Genomic DNA, 19,992 nt, shown 5'->3' with positions numbered 1-19,992 from the left:
TATATGTATATATATATATATATATATATATATATATATACAGGTTGAGTCTCCCTTATCCAAAATGCTTGGGACCAGAGGTATTTTGGATATGGGATTTTTCCGTATTTTGGAATAATTGCATACCATAATGAGATATCATGGTGATGGGACCTAAATCTCACACAGAATGCATTTATGTTACATATACACCTTATACACACAGCCTGAAGGTCATTTTAGCCAATATTTTATATAACTTTGTGCAGTAAACAAAGTGTGTCTACATTCACACAATTCATTTATGTTTCACATACACCTTATACACACAGCCTGAAGGTCATTTAATACAATATTTTTAATAACTTTGTGTATTAAACAAAGTTTGTGTACATTGAGCCATCAAAAAACAAAGGTTTCACTATTTCACTCTCACTCAAAAAAGTCTGTATTTTGGAATATTCCGTATTTCGGAATATTTGGATATGGGATACTCAACCTGTATATATAAAATAAATATATATATATATATATAATAGCCCTATTCTGTGACCTTGTGATTCATTTGCTAACGCTGGGCGGAGTCACAACAGTGGGCGGAGTTATTCAAATGAGTCACAGAGATCTGGCCAAATCTACAGGAGACTAGGAGCAGAAGCAGATAGCATGGGCATTGGGCATGTCACAGGCAGGGGTGCATACCTCCCAGCTTTCTGCAGGAGCTTTCTCCAGGCAGAAGGAGGGAAACACACTCGGCGAAAAGGGGGCGTGGCTTCACGGAAGGGCCCCCGTTTTCGTCAGTGAGGGGGCTTGCCCAGCGCTCTGTGAGCTGCTGGCATGCCCCCAGGGGCTGATTATGAGTCCGGGGGGCACAGGGCACTTGAGACAGGGGAGCCCTATCTCATTGCTGTGCCTGCTGTGGGTTGGGGGCGTGGCCTAATCGCGGCCCGCGCGGCCACGCCCCCTTATGCAAATTCCGATTTTTATTTTTATTTTTTTAATGGGATTTTGGCCCCTCAGCTAGGGCTAAATCCAGAGGACGTGGTCGCTCCCCCTACACACCCGCACAGGGAGAAGAAAGCAGGGAGACTGCTGCCTCCCTGCAACACCACAGACCTGCCAATATGCAGCAGCGTGTGCTGACTGTAGTGTGGGAGTGCGGACGCGTCCCACTCCACCCCCCACCACTGGTCCGGAACCTTTTTCCCCCGCTGCCGCCCGCCGCAGCAGCAGGCGCGCCCACGTCGGAAAGGTAAGGTGCCGTTTGTTGTTGTTGCTGTCGTTGTTGTTGTTGTGTTTCGAAGTTCGTCCCAGGTGCCGAGATCCAAGACATCGGACCAGCAAGGGGGACCAACATATACCCGGTGAGGACAGCTTGCTCGAGTCCGTTTTTGTGTACCGTACCTGACCCCTTTCCCCCCCCCCCCCCCTGGTTTCGTAGGGCGTTTCCGTCCGGGTTGCACCCACCGTGCTTCGCACGCGGGTGTAACCAGTCTGAGGCCACAAGTGCCGATGATGACCATCTCTTAGCTCAGCGAGCGCCTGCCCGATTGCCTTCAACCCCCCCCCCCTTTCCCCAGTGCCCTTTCGGGGCCTTAGCGCAGTTGCCTTTCTCTTTCAGACGGAGGGGCCACCGACTGGAACGAGGGATCCGGGATCATCACTGACCCGAAGACGGAAGGGCCACCGACTGGGACGAGGGATCCGGGATCATCACTGACCCGAAGGTAAGAGTCAGCAGCGGGCGCGGAGTGAGTACGGCACTCGCGAGTGCCGACAGCGTTGCGCCGAAGGCCCGCCGGGTCTCTTACATTTGGCGTAGTCGGCAGGATCTGACATGTCGGTCCCAGCAACGTCCCCGGCGCCGGATTGGCCCGGTCTGCCCCTCGGGACGGCCATCCATTTTCTGTCTAGGTACGATGGGTGGAACATGCCCCTCGAGGAGTGGAAGAATCAGCTGGACTCTGTCATCCGGCTACACCGCCTGCCAGTTTCAGCGTACGTGGATCTGGCCCTACAGTTCCTCCAAGGAGAAGCCAGGGAGACCGTGCTGCTGCGACCGGAGGAGCAGAGGACGGACCTCGACGGGGTATACAAGATCCTCAAGGACGTCTACCGGGAGAGGTCTACGGCAGATGGCCTCCGGAGGCGCCTCTTCGCGCGATTCCAGACGGAGGATGAAACTATCTCCCAGTTTGCCAACGCCTTACAGAAGATCAAGGAGCGTCCCGACGAGAAGTGGTTGACCGGAGATGCGGACTCCGGCCTCCGGGACCGGTTCGTGGCCGGCCTGAGGAATAAACAACTGCGAAACCACCTCCTGGACAAGATTGAGGCTCAGCCCACCATGACCTTCCCCGACGCGCTGGAGAGGGCCTTGACCAAGGACCAGGATGCAGAATTTGGGTCCTGCGTCATAGCTCTTCAGCAGGCCCAACCCCTGGCGAAGGCCCAGCCACCACCACCGCCCCCCCAGCCAGAGGTCAGTCCCCTGGAAGGGTGCGTCAAGGACCTGACCAATGCCCTCCTACTAGTCCAGGAAGAGATGTCCAAACTGAAGCGACGGGTGGAACAATCGGAAAGCCGCAATGTAATTCCGGGAGGCAGCACCAGGGACGCCGAGGAGGAGATGGGAGACTCCTTTCAACGTCTACGCCGGCGGGAGGAGCCGCGCAGACGAACGGAGGACACCCGACGGAGGGGACCCCGGGAGATGGCGTGTTGGGAGTGTGGACGCCCAGGGCACTTCGCGCGGGAGTGTCCAGAGGCCCGACGCCACCGGAGCGATCGCAGGAGGGCTTTAAACTAACATCCCTCGCAGTTGCGGGCAAAACTGCGAGGAACAGAGACGACTTTGTGGATATCGCCCATTCCTCGGACCTAATTGGAGAATGCCCCACCGTGATAGCGCGGCTAGATGGTCAGAGCCAACGCTGCCTGCTGGACACCGGTTCTCAGGTGTCCACCATGTCCGAGAGATGCTTCCAACAAGACTACAGCCACTTGAAGAGGACGGACGTGGGAGACTGGATAACCCTCACGGCCGCCAACAACTTGCCCCTCCCAATCTTGGGGGTTGTGTGGCTCGAGGTGGAACTGTATGGGCAATCCCTTGGAAAGAAAGGAATAATGGTAGTCGCCGGAGACGAGTTAAGACATGGGCCCATCATCCTGGGGACCAACATATTGCGAGACTTAGATCAAGCCCTGGCCCAGGAGAACGGCCCCCGATATTGGAAATACCTGGGGATACAAAAGCCCGTACAACAGGCCCTACAGAGAGTGGTCCAGCTAGGCGAGGGGTTGTCTGCCCGAGGCCTGGGCCCCTTGGGGCGAATTAAGACCCACCACAACCAAAGGGTAAAGATACCCCCCCGACAGGAGGTAGTGTTGGACTTCCCCGTACGGACGCAGCACCGCCTGGAAGGTAAGGCAGTACTGATCGAGCCCAGCTGGTTCAGCCAGTCCGGTGCCGGGCTGGTTGTGGCCCGGGTCCTGGCCGTGGTCCGGAACGGCATGGTCCCCATCCGGATTTGTAACCTGGGGGACCTCCCCACCCATATTCCCCCCCGGACCATCCTCGCACAGGTGGACGCGATCCCGGCGGGAGGCGTGGAGACAGGACGAGGCCTAGTCCTGGATTCGGATGGCCGGAATCCGTGGACACTGGCCGTGAGCCTGGAAGAATCTGAGGAACCCACTGCCAGCTGGAACGGCCAAACCATACTGGCCCAGATGGATGTCTCTCTGGAACAGACCAGCCCCTCCGACGTCAAAAGACTAGAACGGATGCTATGGAAGAGGCAAAAGGCGTTCTCGCGGCACGAGGAAGATTTCGGCTACACCCGAGAATTGGAGCACGAGATCAACACGGGGGACAACGCCCCTGTCCGGGAGCGATACCGGCCGATCCCGCCCAAATTGTACCAGGAAGTAAAGAGCATGATCCGCCAGATGCTGGACAACCAGGTTATTCGAGAGAGCAAAAGCCCCTGGGCGGCCCCCATCGTACTGGTAAAAAAAAAAAGGTTTGGCGCGCTACGCTTCTGCGTGGACTACCGGAAGCTCAACCACTGCACTGTGCGGGACGCATACCCGCTGCCCCGGATCGAAGAATCTTTGGCAGCACTAGGTAAATCCCGCTATTTTTCAACATTAGATCTGGCCAGTGGATACTGGCAGGTGCCGGTAGCCGAGAAGGACCAGGCCAAGACCGCCTTCATCACCCCCATGGGACTGTTCGATTTTTGCAGGATGCCCTTCGGACTCTCCAATGCCCCGGCCACGTTCCAACGCCTCATGGAACGCTGCCTGGGGGACTTGAACTTCGATGCGATTCTGATCTACCTCGATGACATCATCGTGTTCGCCCCAACGTTGGAGGAACATTTGCGGAGACTGGACTTGGTCCTGCAAAGGCTGGAGCAGTTTGGGCTTAAACTAAAGCCAAGGAAATGTCACCTCCTCAAGCCCAGCCTTGAGTACTTGGGCCATGTGGTCTCCCAGCAGGGGGTCCAGCCGACCCCCGACAAACTTGCCGCGATCCGTGGGTGGAAAGCTCCAACCACTGTGACGGAGGTGAGGGCCTTCTTGGGACTGGTGGGATACTACCGAAGATTCATCAAGGGCTTTGCCAAGATTGCCGGACCCTTGCATGACCTACTTCGAGGGGTAGCGACAGACGCCGGGAGGAAGGCAGTGGAATGGGGGCGAGCCCAAGACGACGCTTTCAACCAGCTTAAAGACGCCATCATGCAGGCCCCGGTCTTGGCTTATGCGGACTTCGACAAACCGTTCTTGGTCTATACCGACGGAAGCCACCAGGGGTTGGGGGCGGTGCTCTCCCAAGTACAGGACGGCCAGGAGCGGGTGATCGCCTACGGAAGCCGGAGCTTACGGGACTCCGAACGGAACCCCGATAACTACAGCTCGTTCAAGCTGGAGTTGCTGGCACTAGTGTGGGCGGTGACCGAAAAGTTTGCGGAGTACTTGACAGGCGTGGACTTCGAGGTCGTAACCGACAACAATCCCCTGGCCCACCTCAGCACAGCCAAACTAGGGGCTCTGGAGCAACGCTGGGTTGCCCGACTGGCGAAATTTCCCCACAAAATAAAGTATCGCCCAGGAAGGGACAACGCCAACGCGGACGCCCTGTCCCGGTTTCCAGTGGAAGGCCCCACAGGCCCCACCGACGAGGAGCAAGAGGGACTGGAGATCCCAGACCTCACCAGGGTCGGACCAGCCCCCCAGTCCCGGCAGGCCACCAGCTGCGGTCTCCTCCTGCAAAGAACCCCCAAGGATTGGGCCACCCAACAGGAGCAGGACCCCGTCCTGAGAGCTCTACGCGACTGGAAAAAGGGAGGGCACTGGACCTCCAACCGAGAGAGGGAACAGCTTGGAGCAAACGGGCAGAAAATACTACACCAGTGGGATCGGCTGGCGATCCAGGAGGACGTATTATGTCGGCGCGCCTACCTGGAGCAGGAACTTCGCTATGTGTGGCAGATCGTCCTTCCCGAAAACACAGCCCGGGCCTTGGCGACAGAGGCCCATGAGGAGGGGGCCCACTTCGGGGTGGCCAAGACACTCCAGTGGATCCGCCGGCAGTACTTCCTACCCGGACTCAAGGGGGTGGTGGAGGGCGTATGCCGAACGTGCGAGAGGTGTGGGGTGACCAAGCCCAGCGAACAACGGGCCCCTGTCCAAACCATCAAGACAAGTAGGCCCCTGGAGCTACTGATGGTGGACTATGTCTCCCTAGGGGAGTCGGCGGCCGGATACCAGTATGCCTTGGTGATGACGGATCACTTCACCAAGTTCACCGTGGTGGCCCCCACCCGGGACCAGACAGCGGAGGGGGCCGCCAAAGCCATCGTGGAGCAGTTCATCCGGAAGTATGGGTGCCCCGAGCGCATTCACTCGGACCAGGGGGCGTGCTTCCAAGGCCGGGTGATGGAGCGACTCTGCCAGACCTATGGCATGCAGAAGTCCCGGACCACCCCATATCACCCTCAGGGGAATGGGGCCTGCGAGAGATTTAATCGGACCCTCTTACAGATGCTGAGGACGCTAGCACCCGAGAAGAGAAGGCGCTGGCCCGACTTCGTCCAGGAGTGCGTGTGGGCATATAACAACAGAATACACCGGACCACAGGCATTTCCCCCTATTTCATGTTGTTTGGCCGACCGGGGCGGGAGCTGCAGGACCTTGACTTGACCATACCGACGGGGGATGACCAATGGACCGAAGGTGGATGGGTCGAGGAGCAGAGACGTCGCCTAAAGACGGTGGCAGAGATGGCTGAGTCCCACATCAGCTCCGCTGAGCACCCCCAACCTCCCCAGGCTCAGATGGAACCCCTCGAGGTGGGTCAACGGGTCCGGGTCCGGGAGAAACGGCCCAAGAACAAACTGAGCGAGAGGTGGGAAGTAGTGCCCTATGTGGTGCAGCGGCAGGCAGCTCCCGACAGTCCAGTCTACCAGGTGCGAGCCGAGGACGACAGCGGTTGTACCCGCACCCTACATCGAGACATGCTGCGCCCTTGCGAGCCACAGGCCCCAAGGGGCGAAGCAGAGGAACCAGTGCGGTGCGACCCCCCAGTAGCCAGGGTGGCCCCAGAGGGACCAGCCGCCACCCTGGGGCCAACACTCTTCGACTTATGGGGACCCCCACCAACTCCAGCGCCACCAGTCAGCCCGACCACGGGGGGGGCAACCACGGCAACCAGCCCTACACCCACAGAGGAGCCGACAACTGACTCGTCCCCGGCAAGGCAGGGAGGGGCGCCCAGGGAGCCCACGTCAACCCCCCTGCCACAAGCCGCACCGGTCCGGAGATCGGCCCGTTCTACCATGGGAGTACCCCCACCACGCTTCGCAGACCCCGACTTCGAGTGGTCACACAACCCCGTCTTTGTGGGGACCACAAAGGAAAAGGCGGGGGGAAGTGTGGGAGTGCGGACGCGTCCCACTCCACCCCCCACCACTGGCCCAGAACCTTTTTCCCCCGCTGCCGCCCGCCGCAGCAGCAGGCGCGCCCACGTGTTGTGTCGCGTCATCACTGGGCGACGCGGCGGGCCAATGAGGACCTGCCGCGTCACCCATCCCAGAGAGCCGCGCGGCGGGGGTTTTAAACGCCCGCACGCGGCAGGAAGCGAGAGAGTGTTCGGACGGCGTGTGAACGGAGGACGTCGGCGCGGTCAGCGGAGGCGGCCCAGCGGAGGATTTGGAGTCGGAGGTCCGGACGTCGGTGAGCAGGTAAGCCCTCAGTGAGGCCCTTTTCTCCCGCAGGTACCGTCCACGGGTCTGCTCCCACCGCACCACCAACGCCGGCGTTAGGCCGAGGCCCCCCCCCCACATTGCCCCCGCAGTTAGGCAGGCTACGGCCTGAGCCACAGTGGGCGCTAGGCCCCCCACATTGCCCCCGCAGTTAGGCAGGCTACGGCCTGAGCCACAGTGGGCGCTAGGCCCCCCACATTGCCCCCGCAGTTAGGCAGGCTACGGCCTGAGCCACAGTGGGCGCTAGGCCCCCACATTGCCCCCGCAGTCAGGCAGGCTACGGCCTGAGCCACAGCGGGCGCTAGGCCCCATTACTACCCTGGGTGTGCCGCACCAGTGGTAGTACACTGTTTACCATTACAGCATCGTGTTTGTTACCATTGTACACTGTTCATATTTCCATACCCTGTCCGCGCCGTCTTGCGTACGCGCTAGCATCGAGCGCCGTCGGATACTAGTTACGGGGCGAGGTGTAATACCCGTGACTGTGCACGGGCCCTCCACCGGTAGGTCCCTCGGAAAGGTAAGGTGCCGTTTGTTGTTGTTGCTGTCGTTGTTGTTGTTGTGTTTCGAAGTTCGTCCCAGGTGCCGAGATCCAAGACATCGGACCAGCAAGGGGGACCAACATATACCCGGTGAGGACAGCTTGCTCGAGTCCGTTTTTGTGTACCGTACCTGACCCCTTCCCCCCCCTGGTTTCGTAGGGCGTTTCCGTCCGGGTTGCACCCACCGTGCTTCGCACGCGGGTGTAACCAGTCTGAGGCCACAAGTGCCGATGATGACCATCTCTTAGCTCAGCGAGCGCCTGCCCGATTGCCTTCCCCCCCCCCCCTTTCCCCAGTGCCCTTTCGGGGCCTTAGCGCAGTTGCCTTTCTCTTTCAGACGGAGGGGCCACCGACTGGAACGAGGGATCCGGGATCATCACTGACCCGAAGACGGAAGGGCCACCGACTGGGACGAGGGATCCGGGATCATCACTGACCCGAAGGTAAGAGTCAGCAGCGGGCGCGGAGTGAGTACGGCACTCGCGAGTGCCGACAGCGTTGCGCCGAAGGCCCACTGGGTCTCTTACAGTAGCACAATGCTGCCGCTGTTGCTGGCAGGACGGGGGGAGCTTCTGAGCTGGGACAGAGCTACTCCAGCCGGGGGGCCCCCTAAAACTGTGGGGCCAATGGTACGTATCCCCTGGCCACCCCCCCCCCCCCTTAATCCGGCTCTGCTGCTGGAACCCCCCCCGTAATCCATACCCCCTGATGCCCCCTCTCCCTCTGTCTCCACTATTCACCGCTGCTCTGCTAAGCAGAACAGCGAGTACAGGAGCTTTCCAACTGCCCCCCCCCCACCGCCGGACACTGCGACCCGCGGGTGGGACAGCGGGACAGACCCCAAAAAATGGGACTATCCCGCGAAAATTGGGACATTTGGGAGGTATGGGGGTGTGTGAGGGGTATGTCATACAGACAGACGGGCACCTGCTCACTGTGTGCTTGACCCCCCACATCGGCATACTCAGCAGGGTCTCTCTGGTGCGGAGGAGCGTCACTTTCTGACACACTCCACGCTTCTTAGCTGCAGTTTAGTGGGGCACCTGCCGCTGTGCAGGTTCCATACTGCCTCTGTTATCTCCAGCCCCGGCAACCCCACCGCTAGCTGCAGCGCTGCCACCCGCAGTGGAGTGCGCCCAGCTCATTCACACACTTTAGCTGGCGGGTAGCGCTGCAGAAGTCCGAGCTGCTTGCAGGCTCTGACCCACTCCTCCCTCCAGCCGCAGCGTCTCCTGGGAGCTAACCAGTCACTCCCTGTCTCCCCTTACCACAGTGCCCGGAAGCCGTGAGGTCCGCGCCACGTGCAGGCTATGACCCCCTCCTCCCTCCAGCCGCAGCATCTCCTGGGGGCTAACCAGTCATTTCCAGTCTCACCTTACCACAGTGCCCGGCAGCTGCGCGAGGTCTGCGGTGTGTGACTGAGGAGGGGGGGAGGGATGCGGACTGGCAGAGAAAGCAGGACTCCAGCCTGAGAGAGTCAGCCATGCCAAGTCTCCAGCAGCAGCAGATCCCAACAGGTTGGAATGGAACAGCAGCAGCCAGCAGCAGTGGCTCCGGTAAGACTCATCTGTCTGTCACCACTGTTTTGTCCCTAATACCAATCTCTCCCGTGCCCTGTGTTCTGTCATGTCCCTGTCACCCCTGGCCTTGCCCTGCCACCCTTATTCTGGCCCTTTCACCCTTATCCTGGCCCTTTCACTTTTATCCTGGCCCTGTCACCCTTATGCTGGCCCTGTTACCCCTATCCTGGCCCTGTCACCCCTGTGCTTGCCCTGTCAACCCTATACTGGCCCCGTCACCCCTGTCCTGGTCCTGCCGCCCCTACCCTGGCCCTGTCACCCCTATCCTGTCCCTATCATTTCTGTCCTGGCCCTGTCACCCCTGTCCTGGCCCCGTCACCCCTGTCCTGGCCCCGTCAACCCTGTACTGACCCTGTCACCCCTGTCCTGGCCCTGTTACTGCATACCCTCCAACTACCTTTTATGGCATGTACAGTACCTGCAGCGCCTCCAGACCTCTCCCCAATGCACTACACCTCCGCACCTTCCCCTCCACCACATGCGGCACTCCACCCCTCCCCCACATGCTGTGCCTCCAGACCCCATACACCACCCGTGGCTCCCACTCCTCCACCCCTTCACCACCCACAGCACCTCCAGGCCCCTTCCACCATTCACCCCCCTTATACGTCTCCCCCCACACCTGCCCCCCTCCACCCGCAGCATCTGCAGACACCCTCCTCCATCAGCGGTCCCCCCCTCACCCACCCCTCCCCCACCAATGGCACCCCCGCACCTGCCCCTCCACCACCTGCAGCACCTCCGGACCTCCTTTCCCATCCGCCGCAACACCCGTACCTGCCCCTACCCTACCCATGGTGCCTGCGGTCCCCTACCCAACCCCCGGCACACCCATCCCACAGCACCTCCGGAACCCTTCACCCATCCACAACATCCCCACACCTGCCCCTCTCCCACCCGTGGCACCCCTGCCCCTCCCCCACCTGCAGTGCCTCCGGACCCCTCCCCCATCTGCATCCCCCACTCCTCTGCCCCTCCCCCACGCGCAGCACCTCCCGAACCTTCCCCATCCGGGCCCCACCCCCACTTCTGCCTCCCCTCCACCCGCAGCATCTACAGACACCATCCGCAGTCCCCCCCGAACCCGCTACATTCTGTACATCATGCCCTGCAGGTGCTGTTCACGCCGTCGCAAGGGGCTGCGCCTCCTTCACCATCGCACGCCCTTTCATTGTGCAATATTTAACCACTAACAAAGGAATGCAGGTAATACTCCATATAATACAAATATTAAACCCCAGAAAGGCATGCAAGGGTTAAGGGGGCGTAGCCCCTTGCGACGGTGTGAAGAGCGCCCGTAGGGCGCGATGAAGCACCTAGTATATATATATTTATTTATATAATTTTATACACACATGGCTGGATTAACTATGGGTCAGGTGAAGCTACAGCTCTAGGCTGTCCATTTAATATAGGTCAGCAGCATGTCTGGTTTTTGTATGGTGGAATGGGCAAATATTCCAATCCACGTTACATACCAACGTGGCGCTCTGGTACCTGCCATGTGACGGTTGACTGTCACTAACCAGTGTGCCGTCAGGGTGATCCGCTCTTTCTCCTCCCACAGTACCAAGTAATGTGGCCTGCGAGCTGGCACTGGGATCATAGCATACTTTCCAAAACTAGTTTCAGGGAGATTGTAGGTTAGGCGTGCCGTTGAGTAGATGTGTCACGTTCCACCTATGGGCGTTTCTATTGCCACTCAATATACTGCCCCCTGATATAAATATACTGCCCCCTGATATAAATATATTGCCCCCTGATATAAATATACTGCCCCCTGATATAAATATATTGCCCCCTGATATAAATATACTACTCTGTGAAATAAATGTACTGTCCCTTATAAAAAAAAATATACTGCTGCATGTAAAAACATATCAAAGTATAATATATGATTTATTCACAGATTACAGTCCTCTCTATAGAACACCTACTCATGTGTGAATGTAAATTTACTTTCACTAGTGTGGGTGGTATAGAATGAATATAGGGGGGTCATTCAGGTGTGGTTGGATTAGCTGTCACTTCCTTGGAAGCAGCAGTGATATCTCTGTATGGTAATGAAGCAGGAGGCATTTATTACATGCAGACGTCTCCTGCTGCGGTAGTGACCCGACCTGAGTCCTAGGACTCAGCATCGAATCACTGACACCATTGGGCGGCTTACGGCACCTGTGGTGCCACCTGTCGCAGAGGCCACGATATCTCCGTGCTACCACAGAGATCCCTGTCCTCTTCCCTCCTCTTAAATGGCGGCTACTCTCCTCCGTTTTCACAAATGCAGGCAGACGCCCCCTCCCCACCCCCGAAACGGCATTAGACTGTCAAAGACAGTCTGATGCCAGCTGCGTTCTGTGCAGCAGGATCCGTTCGCGCACGTGCAGAACAGGTCCTGCGCATGAGCAAAATACCTAAAAGCGATACTTTGCACTGATGGTCACAGGTGCAACTGCTCCTGTGTAGCCCTTTGTATGTATATATATATATATATATATATATATATATAAAAAATGGGGGAATAAAGGTACCGGCGACTGGTGTGATTTAAAATGCAATTGTTAAAAGATTGATTTAAATGCCAAAAAACTATAAAATGATACAAACAAGTTTTATTAATCACATAAAAGTAGGTTTAAACCATAAAACTATTAGTAAAATCCTGGGGTTATAAATGTCTCAGTAAAAAATAAGAAGTTATAACTTAGCTTTTAAAATAGGCACAGGGGGGTCACCACAGGGAGCTCCCTGTGGTGACCCCCCTGTGCCTATTTTAAAAGCTAAGTTATAACTTCTTATTTTTTACTGAGACATTTATAACCCCAGGATTTTACTAATAGTTTTATGGTTTAAACCTACTTTTATGTGATTAATAAAACTTGTTTGTATCATTTTATAGTTTTTTGGCATTTAAATCAATCTTTTAACAATTGCATTTTAAATCACACCAGTCGCCGGTACCTTTATTCCCCCATTTTTTAAGTTTTCCCAGCAGTCCTGTACCAGTACTGCGTTCTTAAGGGTTGGCAGACACCTTTAGTAAGGTTGCGTGTTTTTTAATGAATTTTAGCAATTTATTTACTAAATCTGCATCATACTGAGAACCCACCTCACAAGTGGCGCTGTGTCAATTCCCTTTTCTATATATATATATATATATATATATATATATATATATATCTATCTGGAGTGGGAGAAGGGGCTTTTCAATAAAAAGAAAAAAAAAGGAGATCCTAGAATATTGATCCATGTAATGTGTTAGAAATTCTTATAATAATCGTTTATGGTTATAATAATAGCACAATATATATAGCTAGGTATGTTATTATTAGAAGTACAGAGTGGCTCGTGGTATCTCATACTGTGGTGAGGGAGAGCGTGACTCAGAGAGAAGCTTCGAGTGGGAGCACGAGACCGGCGGGGACGGTTAGAGAGCTCGTGCGAGGAGAGAGGCGGGAGAGTAGGCAGAGAAGAGAGGAGGTCTGAGGGGAAGGAAGACTCGTACCCCACAGGATCGTAGCGGCAGCAACGCGGGACTCACCAGCCGGCACCCAGAGCGATCCCACTACGGAGGAGGCGGAGAGGAGGACAGAAAAGACTAGAGAGGGGGCGTCATCCTTGATGGGGAAACCCCCGGCCGAGGAGGGAGATCGCATCTGACAGCTGCTTTCGGTGCTGATAGCCGTAGGGGTGAGTGACAGACGGCAGTTCATCTGGTGTATGCATCACAGCCCCTGCTTCACCTGGTGACCTAACACTCTCCACCGGAGGAAAAATTCTCAATAGATAAGAATATTATGGGGTAAGGAGAACTGTCATCCTAATACCTAAGGGTCGGACAGGATTCAGTGTCCTAATATTAACTGTATAGTGACCCAGTATTGAGTTCCCTGACAAAGGAGAGAGGGAAGAAGTGACGCACTTTGGGTCCACCCTCATGGAGATCCCTCCTATTTGTTAATTCATCATTTCACAAAGGGGTGGTAATACTACTCCTATCTTATCCCTATGTACTGGCAGGATAAAGAGTATATGGAGAATAATTAAGCCGATTGAGGATATAAGTGATAGGATTAATTAAATGACAATAGACTATAGCACCCATCTGGGTAAGAAAAGTCTGGGATAATTGTATATATATATAAACCATTAATCCCTCCGGGATAGAGAGAAATGTCCCAGTATCCAGCCAAACCCCTCTACTGATAGCTCCCCTCACCGTTATATTGACTCTAGATTTGGGGGAGCAATACCTGAGCTAGATAGATTATCATTCATGTAACCGAAGAAGGATATTGCTGAAGGAAAACTTTTACGACGATGAAACACCAGTAACTAATTCAGGAGAGAGCTACAAGTTAATATAAGTATTCTTCAGTTTAACGCATCGTGTCTATAGACCTTATCGGATTATATACAGCTACTTCAAGGGCCCCAACAGTGCACCAACGTATCTACTAAATGACTAATTGACATACACTCTATGAGATACCACTCACAGTGTTAGGGAGAGTAAGTCAATTCAAATTTTGAAAAAAAAACACTATTAATTGGGGTTGGTTATAACATTTTTTTAACCGGTTCAGATATAAATTTCTTCTTTTTTTTTGTATCTGCATGCAATTCATTTTGTAATGAATACAATATAGTAAATGTACTAAGGTAATTCTTTGTCATGATTTGTTCTCTATCTGTTACTAATTTGTACCATTCTTTGGATCTTATGTAATATCTCAATATTGATATGGTATTGGAGAAATAATAAAACATTTACTTACCTTTAAATGGAAGTCTAGCTGAAGAATTCTCTGATAACCCTGGAAGAGAAAACAAAACAACAGGTCAGTGTAAAATGTATAGGTTGATTAAGGGTAATTATCATTGCCTTTAGGGCTTTCTCAAGCAAGCCCGTGAATATTACTGCTTGAGTGGAGGCACTTATACTTTATATTATAGTAACCCCTTCTATTTCCTACAGACTGAGGGAGGGAGGGTTACACCTGAATAACCCCAAATACTGCAGCCCTTGACTAATAGTGAATGCACTAATGCAGCAATTACATGACAGCTGTAGAGAACTGTTCTGTCTGCTTGTTCCTTTAAACAAAGGAACCAACAGGAGACCCGCAAATGCAGTGAGCCCCTGAGAATCGCCATATGGACCCATGTGACTCAGTGCTTTTTCCCCGCAGCTTGAGCCTGGCCTGGTGGGGGAGCTACTAAAGCTATGCTGTGCCGACCCCACCCCCGGCTAAAACTGGGAGCAAGAGGAAGGTTTGGTGGGGCAGCGGGAGGCTCAGTTAAAAAAACAGGAGCCTCCCACTGAATGCACGAGGGAAGGCAACTCTGGATCACAGGCAGCAGGACCAACATCATATTATGATGATGCCATCTAGGTAGACTATCAGTGGCAGAACCTGGAGCAGTAGATGAGCATAAGAGGGACCTGGGCATACAAAGGTAAGTTATCCACAGGGAAGGCAGTACAAAACAAAATAGGGCGGAGCAGAGGACAATAAACAAAACATGGGGAGAGAGAGGACAATACAAAACCTTTGACTGTTCCCAAGATGCATAGCGGCGCCTCCTCCATAACCCCGCCTCCCTGCACAGGAGCTCAGTTTTGTAGTTGGTGCCGCAGATAGCAGGCACATAAACAGAGGGGCTGCTCCTGGCAGCCCTAAGAAGAGCTTTTTTTGAAGAAAAATGAAGACTACAAGGGCTGCAGCAGTGTGGAGATGTCAGGAGACATTCCCTGCTGCAGCTCCATCTCTCCCCAGCGGCGCTGTACACTCCCGTGCCCTGGTTGCCGGGTAACTACAGCAGGAGGCTCCGGTTTTCTTCCAGTAAGACACATACGGCTGGGGCTCTCCGGGATCGCGTGGCCGTGCTTCGGGAGGTGGTAAGTGGGTCCCGTTCGTGGGACCCGCGCTGTATCGCGATCCAGCGCGGCCAGTGGGAGGCGGGCCGCGCGCGCTGGTGTGGATACTGTGGCATACAGGCGACCCCACTAGGCCACCAGGGCAAGGGTACAGGTCAGGTTTCTCTTATAAACCATTTTAAAATTGGCCCGCAGTACCGGTGGTTAAGTCCAGCAGGGGGATGAGGCTTAGACCTGTGGCCCCTCCCCCAGCCCCAGGGAGCCATTTACAGTAAATGTTCCCGCCCTGGAGCTGCATCTCTGTCTTTCCCTCACTCCCAGTCAGTGTTTGGGCACCATTTCTCTCAGCTACACTGTTCCTGGGACTGCTTGGGCAAATCCTCCTTCGCTCTATTGTTCTGGCCTTGGAACCTGGGGATTATATGGTCTCCCTGGATATACAGGATGCTTACCTGCATATTCCTATAGCAGTGTCGCATCAGCAACACCTGAGGTTTGCGGTGGGCAACCTCCATTACCAGTTTCGGGCGTTACCTTTTGGTTTAACCACGACTCCGCGAGTCTTCACCAAAGTTATGGCGGTGATGACGGTGGTACTCCGCCGTCAAGGGGTCAGGATCCTACCGTGTCTGGATGACTTGTTGATCCTGGCAAATTCCCCAGATATTCTCCTACGTCACCTAGATCTGACTGTCCGGTTTCTGCAAGCCTATGGGTGGCTCATCAACTGGAAGAAATCCTCCCTGGTCCCTGCTCATAGCATGGTGCACCTGGGAGCGCTACTGGACACTCACAACCAGCGGTTGTTCTTGTCTCAGGAGAAAGTCCTGAAGCTTCAGGACAGGATTCGTTGCTTCCTCTCTCGTCCGTAAGTGTCGATACATTCGGCGATGCAGGTGCTGGGCCTCATGGTGTCAGCATTCGACATGGTGGAGTATGCTCAATTCCATTCTCGCCCCCTCCAGAGGCTGATTCTGGCCAAGTGGGATGGCCTGCCTCACCGGATCAGGTCTCACATGATCTCATTGACTCCGGAGGTCCGTCGCTGTACTGGTGGCTCCAGGACCAACGACTGTGTAGGGGCCGTTCCTTCTGGATATCCGACTGGGTCCTGTTGACGACAGATGCCAGTCTAAGGGGTTGGGGTGCGGGGTTGGAGCAACACTCCCTTCAGGGTCGGTGGACCAAGGAGGAGTCTCTCCTCCCGAGCAACATTCTGGAATTGCGGGCGGTCTTCAACTCATTGAACCTAGCCCAGCATTTAATTCAGAACCGTCCTGTTCAAGTACAGTCGGACAACGCCACCACAGTGGCTTACATAAATCATCAAGGCGGCACTCGTAGCCGCTTGGCAATGAAGGAAGTCTCACAGATTCTTCAATGGGCGAAACGCCATCTACCGGCCATATCGGCGATATTCATTCCGGGAGTCCTGAATTGGAAAGCGGACTTTTTCAGTCGTCAGGACGTACACGCCGGAGAATGGGGCCTCCATCCAGAAGTGTTTCAACTCCTAGTGGAAAGGTGGGGCCTTCCAGACGTGGATCTGATGGCGTCTCGGCACAATCACAAAGTTCCGGTCTTCGGAGCAAGGACAAGGGAGCCTCAAGCAGCATTCTTGGATGCGCTGGCGGTGCCGTGGAAGTTTCAACTGCCGTACGTGTTCCCTCCGGTATCACTCCTGCCCAGGGTAATTCGGAAGTTCAAGCAGGAAGGAGGAATCCTGCTTCTCATAGCTCCAGAGTGGCCCAGACGGCACTGGTTCTCAGACCTTCACGGCCTCTCGTCAGAGCATCCAATTCTACTTCCACAACGACCAGACCTCCTCGTTCAGAGCCCCTGTGTCTACCAGGACCTGGCCCGGCTGTTTTTGACGGTGTGGCTCTTGTAACTTCCGTCTTGAGAGCTAAAGGGTTTTATGAGGCGGTCATTCAAACTATGTTGCGGGCCCGGAAACCGGCTTCTGCTCGGATTTACCATAGGGTCTGGCATTCTTACTTTGTTTGGTGCGCATCGAACAATTATGACGCTTCCAAGTTAAGTACAGCCAAACTTTTGGCTTTTCTTCAGCAGGGTCTGGACTTAGGCCTGCGTCTGGCCTCCCTCAAGGTTCATATTTCTGCCTTGTCGGTGTGGTTTCAGAGAAAAATTTCGACCTTACCTGATGTGCATACGTTCACTCAGGGTGTTTTGCGGGTTCAACCTCCTTACGTCCCACCTGTGGCTCCTTGGGACTTGTCGGTGGTTCTGGAGGCGTTACAAGAGTCTCCGTTTGAACCTCTTGGTTCAGCTGATCTTAAGTGGCTTTCCCTTAAGGTGGTTAGAAAAGAATGTGTGGACACGGTTTAGTGCGCCAGCAGAACAATATGCGGCTAGATGTGCAATACCCAAACAGGAGTTCTCCTCCAACCTCCACCACAATGTGCAAACAGAAAAAATATGGTATCACTTATCCAGCGCTGTTGTTTAGAGGATGGAATGCAATTTTCAATACAGGCTTTCTCTCGGAACAAAGATAATGCGGATGGTGCATATAAATAGAGAAGGAATTCATATAGTGAAGTACAGTAAAATAATCTTTTAATAATACAAACAATAAAATGTGTTTAGCTCCACATAAAATGCATTGACAGAGGTTAATCCAGAGACTAGTAATATGAGTGCAATTACCGGAGTTCTTGAACTGATAAATCAGTTCAAATCAGCATGTAAGAGGAGAGTCCCGGGTACCTCCGATGGTAGGCAATGCTGCAATCAGTCCTCTGGTATCACAGTCACAGAACCGTCCTGGGTAGCCTCTGCTGTTACCTCCGACGCGTTTCCACCCCTGGTCTGGGGTCTTTTTCAAGGAGTCAGTATGTGGAGCATTCCAAATTCAGGGTGTTTTTAAAAGGCCTTTGTCCAATAGAAATCTGGCGTTCGCAGCTGATCTAAATTATATTAATGTCCTGAATGTCCGCTATTCGGCGGTTGTCATGACGATGTTGTCACTTCCTGTAAATCTAAACTACGTTTTCCATGGTGCACACCGCCGGGAACGTCCGTTGCCACAGCAACGCGGTATGTCACTTCCGCCTGAGGCGGTTCTTCTCGGTGTAGTTCCGTTTGTCCGTTTTGTGATATTTCCTGTGGAACAACACTACATTTCCCATAGTGCACATCTCGGGAAGCGTCCGTTACCATAGCAGCGTAATATGTCATTTCCATCCAGGGCATTTTTTGTCCCCCAGCGGCGATGCCCTGTATCAGGCTGATTTCTTTATATATTATAGTTGGAAGGCTGTCCTAGAGTGGTATAAAAGTAGTGTAACAGTATAGGAGTAAGATATACTGGTTGAACACTATTATTGTATCTTATACAACACATTTTTATTTAGCTAAACAACATATACAAAGAACATTTATATGGAACACAGGTGTATAAATAAAGGTTAATGCATAGATCCTAATAAAGTGTCATTGCAATCAACATAAAGTGCTGAATCTAGAAGGTGCTAGTGCAGGATAATAAAGGAGAGAAGGAAATGTATGTGTTAAAAATATTAACTACAACCTACTATAAAAACCATTTGATCTCAAAGTCTGAGTTAAGGCCCCCTGGTTTCAATGTCCCCAACTCAAAAATAAGTTTCATCTCTGTCTTAGCTAACTGAGAGGCCACGTCTTTTTTCCTGCGATGTCCTGAAATATGTTTAAGCCCAAAGAACCGTCTAATTTCAGATGTTTTGCTGTTGTGTTTTAGTCTGAAATGTTCTGATAAAGCGTGGGTTTACTTTGGAGTCCCTTCTTTATGTTGCGGAGATGTTCTCCTAATCGAACTTTGAGGGGTCTTGACGTTCGTCCTATATAATATAGGCCACAAGTGCACTCTATTCCATACACAACATTTTTGATGTTACATGTTATGAATTCACTTATTTTTTCTCTAACGTCCTAGTGGATGCTGGGGACTCCGTCAGGACCATGGGGATTAGCGGCTCCGCAGGAGACAGGGCACAAAAATAAAGCTTTAGGATCAGGTGGTGTGCACTGGCTCCTCCCCCTATGACCCTCCTCCAAGCCTCAGTTAGGTTTTTGTGCCCGTCCGAGCAGGGTGCAATCTAGGTGGCTCTCCTAAAGAGCTGCTTAGAAAAAGTTTTTTAGGTTTTTTATTTTCAGTGAGTCCTGCTGGCAACAGGCTCACTGCATCGAGGGACTTAGGGGAGAGAAGTGAACTCACCTGCGTGCAGGATGGATTGGCTTCTTAGGCTACTGGACACCATTAGCTCCAGAGGGAGTCGGAACACAGGTCTCACCCTGGGGTTCGTCCCGGAGCCGCGCCGCCGACCCCCCTTGCAGATGCCGAAGATGGAAGAGGTCCAGAAGCAGGCGGCAGAGACTTTTTAGTCTTCCTGAGGTAGCGCACAGCACTGCAGCTGTGCGCCATTGTTGTCAGGCACACTTCACACAGCGGTCACGGAGGGTGCAGGGCGTTGGGGGGGCGCCCTGGGCAGCAATGTATTATACCTTTTTATGGCTAAAAATACATCACATATAGCCCTTTGAGGCTATATGGATGTATTTAACCCCTGCCAGATCTCACAGATTCCGGAGAAGAGCCCGCCGTAATAGGGGGCGGGGCTTATTCTCCTCAGCACACAGCGCCATTTTCCTGCTCAGCTCCGCTGTGAGGAAGGCTCCCAGGACTCTCCCCTGCACTGCACTACAGAAACAGGGTAAAACAGAGAGG

The sequence above is a fragment of the Pseudophryne corroboree genome, chromosome 4 (assembly GCF_028390025.1).
Source record: "Pseudophryne corroboree isolate aPseCor3 chromosome 4, aPseCor3.hap2, whole genome shotgun sequence".
Lineage (NCBI taxonomy): Eukaryota > Metazoa > Chordata > Amphibia > Anura > Myobatrachidae > Pseudophryne > Pseudophryne corroboree.
Note: the sequence above shows the minus strand (reverse complement) of the source record.